The sequence below is a fragment of the Filicampus tigris genome, chromosome 1 (assembly GCF_054856515.1).
Source record: "Filicampus tigris isolate MCC_2025a chromosome 1, RoL_Ftig_1.0, whole genome shotgun sequence".
Taxonomy (NCBI): Eukaryota; Metazoa; Chordata; class Actinopteri; order Syngnathiformes; family Syngnathidae; genus Filicampus; species Filicampus tigris.
Genome location: NC_141217.1, coordinates 1,131,947 through 1,140,576, shown reverse-complemented (window position 1 = coordinate 1,140,576; position 8,630 = coordinate 1,131,947).

Here is an 8,630-nt window from a genome sequence, read left to right as displayed (position 1 = left end):
ACCGCTGTGAGGTCCCTATTGTTTTTGTAGAAATTATTATTAGGGCCCGAGCAGCGACCGCTGCGAGGTCCCTATTGTTTTTGTAGAAATTATTATTATTATTATTATTATTAGGGCCCGAACAGCAACCTCTGCGAGGTCCCTATTGTTTTGTTTTGTAAACTCATGAAACTTTGCACACATAGAAGGCCTGGTAAATTAATCAATAATTAATTATTCAATTAATCTTTAAAAGATGGCTCGCTATCGCCCCCTAGAATATTTTTAAAATGTGGCCCGTTTGTACGCTTCACCTACATCTACAAAAATTTGGTAGTATATGAAACAGGAAGCAACCTACAAATAAGCCTCTTGGAGCCATATGCTAAACTTAAGAGGAAGTCCACCATTTTGAATTTAGTTTAAAGTTTGGATTCACCTTGACTACAAAAGCTGCTGTAACTTGATCCATGTGATAATTTTGATTATTCAATTCCGATGTGCGAGCATCCCGACGTGCCGGTACCCCAACATCGCCAGGTGTTGGGTTATTCTTTTTCTGCATGTTCGATCGCAATTTTGACCCCCTAAACATGCACGTAAACTCACCGAACTTTGCAGTCTCATCGGACCTGTCAAAAAGCTTGATATTTTACAGTCGCCCTAAACGACGCAACCGAAATGGCTCTGTAGCGTCACCCAGAGTAGGAAAACAAAATAGAATTCCAGTCCGTTTGACCTAGGCCTATGAAAATTAGCAGGCACATGTAGCACCCGAGATGTACAAAAAAGTCCATTGCAGCCATAATCTAAAGTGTACAGGAAGTGAGCTATGAATTTTTGAATGTCCAATTTTGGATCATTTTTGCACGTTTACAGGGTGCATACTTTTGCACCCATGTCCCAGAGAATTATTCCAATTGACTTCAAACTTCGAATACATCATCTTAAGACCTGGGGCAACAACTGGAAAACATTTTTTGAGTTTTCAATAAACTATATGACGGGGGCGGGGCATCAAATTTGACGTAATTTTTTTCTTTCGCCATATAGGAGAAAAACCTTAATAACTCCCCTGCACATGCTCCGAAAAATCCCAAACTTAACCTGTACATAAAGAGCCGCAACCTGACGACATCTATATGATAATATTCCACTATACATATAGCGCCACCTAGTGGCAAAAAAATTGTCATTTTTTACAATTCTATTTACTGCACGGAGCCCGTTGAATGAATCCGACGGAAAATTTGTCAGACAAGCCTCAAGACGTTGATCTTGCTCTACGCTGAATATTGTGACTTTTTGGCAAAGGTCGTGGCCTTGACGGTGCCGCAAAGTCTGATTATTCAACGTGACAATAAATACAGTTTTAACTTGACCCAGATCATGCAAACTTCTCGAAATGTTTCCTATTTGATGATAACCAAGGGCTGAAGACATCTACATACGTATTTTTCATCGTAGTGGTAGCGCCACCTAGTGGCTGAAGGAAATACATGTTTTTTTTCTTTGATGTTTTTATCCTAGCAGGCTAACCGGGTCCACCTCATCTTTGCACGGAAGAGTGTTTAGAACTTTCTAATATTAAAATACGAAATTTGTGATTTTTCGCGATAAGCTGTTGCCATGGCAACACGCAGTTCGCCAAAAAAACAACGCTCATTTTGAGGGTCTGAACATGCTCGAAATCTCACGAAACTTTGCACATACATCAGGCCTGGCGAAATCATCAATATATTTGTATTTTTTTTTGTGTAATGGCTCGCTAGTGCACCCTAGAAATTTTTAAAAATTCAGCCCGGTTGTACGTTTCTTTGAGATCTACAAAAAAATGGTGGTATATGTAACAGTTCAAGGCTTACAAAAAAGTCTCTTGGAGCCATATGCTAAACCGAACAGGAAGTCGGCCATTTTCAATTAAGTTTAAAGTAGGAATTTGCTCTGATTACAATAGCTACTGGAACTTGACCCACATGATAATTTCTTCCAAAACCCTACTAACATTTGATAAAAGTCGAAGCCTGAAGACATCTCCGAGCTTATTTTTCATCATAGTGGTAGCGCCACCTACTGGCTAAAGGAAGTACATGTTTTATATCTTTGATCTTTTTCTCCTCACAGGTTAACCAGATCGACCTCTGAATTCCTCGGAAGACTCTGTAGACCTGCCTGATGTTAAAATACGATATTTGTGATTTTTCGTAAAAAGCTGTCGCCATGGCAACGGCAGTTCGCAAATAAAACTACGCTGATTTTGACGGAATAAACATGCATGAAATCTTACGAATCTTTGCACACACATCAGGCCTGGTGAAATCATCTTTTTTTGTTGTTTTAAGTCGCAATTGTTTAAAAAGATGGTTCGCTAGCGCCCCCTAGATTAAAAAAAAAAATCAGCCCCGGTTGTATGTTTCACCTATGTCTACGAAAATTTGGTGGTATATCTAATAGGTCAACACCTACAAAAAAGTCTCTTGGAGCTATGTGCTAAACCTAACAGGAAGTTCCGCCATTTTGAATTTACTTTACAAATCGGCATCATATTGACTTTTGACCTTAAAAGCAGCTGTAATGTGATCCACATGATAATATCGTGTCAAAATGTCACACATTTGATGAGTCTACACCTGAAGAAAACTATGAACTAACTTTTCATCGTAGTGGGAGCGCCACCTACTGTCTAAATGAAGTACATGTTTTATTCTTTCATGTTTCTCAAATTTTTTTTTCCTTCGCCATACAGGAGAAAAACCTTAATAACTCCCCTGCACATGCTCAAAAAAATCTCAAACTTCACCTGTACGTAGAGTCACGACCTGAAGACACCTTTATAATGATATTCCATTATACATATAGCGCCATCTAGTGGCGACAAAAATTGTCATTTTTTACATTTCTATTTACTGCACGGAGCCCATTGAACGAATCCAACTGAAAATTTTTCAGAAAAGCCTCAAGACATTGATCTTGCTCTACGCTATATATTGTGACTTTTCAGTGAAGGGCGTGGCCTTGACGGTGCCGCAAAATCTGATTATTCAACGTGACAATAAATACAGTTTTAACTTGACTCAGATCATCCAAACTTCTCGAAATTTTTCATATTTGATGATAGCCAAGGGCTGAAGACATCTACAAACTTATTTTTCATCGTAGTGGGAGCGCCACCTACTGGCTAAATGAAGTACATGTTTTATTCTTTCATGTTTTTTCCTGGCAGGTTAGCCAGATCTCCCTCATATTTGCTCGGAAGAGTGTTAAGGCCTTCATGATGTTAAAACGCGAAGTTTGAGATTTTTCGCAAAAAGGCGTTGCCATGGTAACACAGTTTGCCAATAGCACAATGCTGATTTTGAGAATGTAAACATGCACCAAAACTCATGAAACTTTGCACACATAGAAGGTCTGGTAAATTAATCAATAATTAATTATTCAATTGTGTAATCTTTCAAAGATGGCTTGCTACCGCCCCCCTAGAAAATGTTTAAAAAGTGGCCCCGGTTGCACGCTTCACCAACATGTATGAAAATTTGCGAGTATATAAAACAGAAAGAGACCTACAAAAAAGCCTCTTGGCGCCATACAATAAATCTAAGAGGAAGTCCGCCATATAGAATTTACTTTAAAGTTTGGACTCACCTTGACTACAAAAGCTGCTATAACTTTATCCACGTGATAATTTCGATAATTCAATTCCGATATGCGAGCACCCCAACGTGCCAGTACCCCAACGTTGCCAGGGCTGCGAGGGCCCCTTATAGCTGCTTGCAGCTCTAGTTAGGGCCCGAGCAGCGAAAGCTGCAAGGACCCTATTGTTTTTGTAGAAATTCTTATTATTAGGGCCCGAGCAGCGAAAGCTGCAAGGACCCTATTGTTTTCGTAGAAATTCTTATTATTATTATTATTCTTAATTAAGATTCACATTTTTTAGGGACTAAACGAAAACTCACCAACCTTTGCACACATATCGGGCCTGGCGAAAAATTATACTCGAGTACTCAAAAACGAGGTCTCCAAGAGCCCCTCGATTTCTTCATCAAAGGAAAGTCCCGGTAAGTTTGTCATACGGCTACGAAAACTGGGAGGCACGTGTAGCACCCTCAGACCTACAAAAATTATTTTGTCCCCATGCCTGAACATGAACAGGAAATGAGTTATGAGTATTTTAATGTACAATTTTGGCCCATTTGTGCAAATTTGCAGGGGTCATACATTTGCCCCCTTGTCGTAGACGGTTCACCCGATTGACTTCAAATTTAGGTTGTACCTTCTCAACACTGGGGACAATAACAGACAAATATTTTACGATTTCGAAACACTATATGACGGGGGTGGAGCATCAAACATTGCGTTTCATAATTCTCTCTTAATAAAGAATTTTGGGTTGTAAGTTTCACATGGAGCTACGAAAAATTTGGTGATGTACATAACAGCAGAAGACCTACAAAATTGTCTTTTTATAGTTATGTGCTAAACCTTACAGGAAGTCCTCCATTTTGGTTTTACTTTAGAATTTATCGCAATTTTTGGGCCCGTGGTTCATAAAAGCCATGCCCTGGTAAGTTTGACCTACGGCTACGAAAATTGGGAAGCACGTGTAGCACCCCCAGACGTACAAAAAGAATTTGGTACCCATGCCCTAACATGTACAGGAAGTGAGTTATGAGTATTCCCAAGTTGGCCCATTTGTGTACATTTACAGGGGTCATATATTTGACCCCTAGTCCGAATTGGTTCACCCGATTGACTTCAAATTTGGGTTGTACCATCTGAACACGTGGGAGAACTGTATGGAAAATTATTTTTTGTTTTTGAAACACTATAAGATGGGGGCTGAGCATCAAACTTTTAAGTTTAAATATTCCTGCTTAACGAAGGATTCTGGGTTGTACGTTTCACCTACATCTATGAACATTTTTTGGAATAAGTAACAGCCTAAGACCTACAAAAATGTGTTTTTATTGCCATGTGCTAAACCTTACAGGAAGTCAACCATTTTGAATTTACTTTGGGATTGTCACAACTTTTTGGGATTTTCATTGTAGTCATATTTTAACGAACTTCTCCTAGAGCATTCATCCGATCGTCTTCAAACTTTGCATGCTTCATCTAAAGATGTTTAAGATAAAAAGTTATTGAAATCTTTTTATTTTGTTTGCCAGAAAGTGAGTAATGAGTATTTGAAAGTACAACTTTAGACCCTTTGTGCACATTTACAGGGGTCATACATTTGCGTCCAAATCCGAGATGGTTCACCCGATTGACTTCAAATTTGGGTTGTACCATCTCACGACGTTGGACAACAATAGGGGAAAATCATTTACGTTTTCGAAACACTATATGACGGACTGAGCATCAAACTTTGCGTTTCATAATTCCTTTTTAACGAAGGATTATGGGTTGTACGTTTCACAAACATCAATGAGAATTTGGTGGTATATGTAACAGCCTCAGACCTACAAAATGTCTTTTTTAGCCATGTGCTAACCCTAACAGGAAGTCTACCATTTGGAATTTGTCGGCATGCCTGAACATGCTTGGCATTGCCGAGTGCAATGCTTCCGTGCTTGGCATTACCGAGTGCTGCTTGGCCTCGTGTAGTGATGAGTTAAACACGTGAGTCCGACTTGGCCACGTCGTGAAGAACACTCAGATGAATCTCTTGGCACTCTCTATGTGTTTCTTCAAGGTACAGGCCTCGGGTAGGTGGCTAGTCCTTCCACTGTTATAACAGCGCTTACTAGGTTCGAGCCACTTCTTGACTTCCTGTGTCTGGCGCTGTATGATGTCGGTACTCTGCGACAAGTAGTGTTCAGTGCTTTTACAAAAGAGGCATAACTTCTTGGACTTTGGTGAGCTGGTAAAAGAACGGTTTGCCTCTGCAGGATGACAGGTTTGGTGGTATCGGAGCAATGATAAACAGACACAGACTGTACTTGTACTTGGATGGTTGGAAGCGGGAGCGTGTCTTTCTTTCCTGGAGGCACGTGGCTCTTCGGGACGGTGGCACTGTGTCATTTTAGCCGAAAGCCTTTGAGCTTCTGCCTTGACTTTCAATCAGTTAGCAAGGTCCCTGAGTTTATAAGGATTGAGTTGGTTCGTGTTGAGACGGCCTTGTGATTGGAGGTGCTCAACAAAACTGTCTCTCGTGTGCTTTGGTAGCTTATTAAGCAGTCTGTCAACATGACCAGTTGACTTTGTTTCCATCCCATCCGGTCTCTCCAATGATGTCTGCATTCCTACTAGCAAGTCAACACTGAAGGCGAAGCTCTGAAAGCCCTTTCCATGTCCGGATTTAACATCAGGGGAATTCAGAATTGCAGCGATCTCACTCTGTGCGAGTTGATGCGGATGTCCATATTCGCGCTGTAATGCCTCCATCGCAGCAGTGTACAATTGGGCATAATGCCGGCAGGACTGAGCTACTAGTTTGGCTTCATCCAGGACCAAGTGCTCCATGAGTACACGGTACTTGTAGTGCTCTGAAAGCTCTGTGTGGGGTTCAAGAAATTGATCTAGTGCCATCTTGAGGTCAGTGAACTCCCTCTCGCTGTCACGAACCAGCTTTGGCAATTCGGGTACAGATACAGGCTGCCTTGACAGGATGAAACTGCTTGAGGATTGCGGCATAGTGTACTGTGGGAGAGGCATTGTGTACTTGTGGAGCTGGATTGGCCATAATGTGCATCAGATGGTAGACAGGCTGCACTGCGGGGGAAGGTTGAGGCTGGAGCACAGGATGCAGAGGTGGACCTGACTAGTTACCTTGCTGCTGGAACGCAGACTGCGCAGTTACAGCTGGTGAAGACTGGTACAGAGACTGTGGCAGTACAGGAGGGGTGTGTGAAATCTGGTAGTATGGTGCAGATACAGTTAGGGGTTGACAAGTTGGCGTTATCACAGCTGAAGACGGCTGATATACTGGATAGGCTAGGACTGCAAGCCTGGGCTGGTATTAAATTGACATCTGTGTTGCTGGGCTGCTATACTGGATGCTTGCAGCTGTCGCTGTTGGATACATTGTTTGATAGGTGGGCTGGTATAACGTAGACACTGGTGGCTGTAATACACTTGCTATTGTGGGAACAAGTAGTGTGGCTGCTTGGGAGCTGCACCAACTTGTGTTGTGGATGTTAATGTTGCTGGAAGAGACTGATTTAGCATGGTAATTTGGTCACGGCATCGGCTTGAGTGAATTTGTTCTAGTTGCTGTGAAGCGGGAAAGTCGGGCTCACAGAGAGAGAGTAATCTGTGGAGCAGTGACTTTGCATGTCGCATTCACTTAGAGAAGGTGATGGGGGGCCTTCCATACATCATCGGCAAGCAAGGAGGTGTGCTAACTTGTGGTGCTGCATTCCACTGAATCACCTTATTGGCTACTGTTGTTGAAGAATGACAAAATGGGTGCCCGAGTGCTGGGGATAGCTGGCCATCTTGACCAGCAGACCTGGTCTGTAGGCTGAGTGACTTCAGCCGCTGTGCACTGGCAATTATATTGTCATGCTGTAGAGAAGCAGTATGAGGAATAAGAGAATGACGGAGGCTGACCTGATAGGATATGGTAGCTGCCATGGCCTTACTGTTACTTTGCCATCAGTCACTGTGGTTCTCATTGCGCCCATTTTGCTAAATATGGGTGAGGCAATCCGGCTCGAAGGACCAATGTTGCGGAGAGCTAGGACAGTGAGTGAATCTAGGGGGATTCGCCGGAGCACCTCATCCAAACGGTCACTCGAATCAAAGAGCGTGGCCGGACACGGTGATAGAGAACAGTGTGGCTTTAATAGCACTCCAATCCATTCCACAGAGCTCAATAACTCACTCAATCCTGGTGCATACACAACAAAAACGGTGCGAATACTGCCGCGAACGGCCAGCGGGCATGATATATCTCTCGATAGAACCCCTTAGTTGTCCAACAATATTCATCCATCCATTATCGATACCGCTTATCCTCACAAGGGTCGTGGGGCGTGCTGGAGCCTATCCCAGCTGTCTTCGGGCAGTAGGCGGGGGACACCCTGAATTGGTTGCCAGCCAATCGCAGGGCACACATAGACAAACAACCGCACTCATAATCACACCTAGGGGCAATTTAGAGAGTCCGATCAACTTACCATGCATGTTTTTGGAATGTGGGAGGAAACCAGAGAACCCGGAGAAAACCCACGCAGGCACGGGGAGAACATGCAAACTCCACACAGGGAGGCCGGGATCGAACCCACGACCTCTGAACTGCGAGGCGGACGTGCTAACCAGTCGACCACCGTGCCGCCGTCCAACAATATGCCCGACCTAAATCAATGTAATGTAAGAACCCATTAGCTGCCCGAAAATATGCCTGGCACAAAACACACAAATTAAACAGTAAACCAATGCCTATACGAGCCACTCTACCAAATTGGGTGAAATTGCTGTCCCTCAACAAAAATCAAATTTTAAAAAACAATTAAGTATTCAGACCTTGCATATTTAGTAATATCTTGTTATGATCTATTTTATCACAAGACATTAATTGAGATACTATTAAACTGAATGTACAAAAAGTCATCTTTTATTTGTCACTTCCTATTGGGAGGTGGCTGTCCCAATCTCTAACTCCTAAATTTCAATTAATGAAAATAAAATGTATAATATTTTTGCCAATT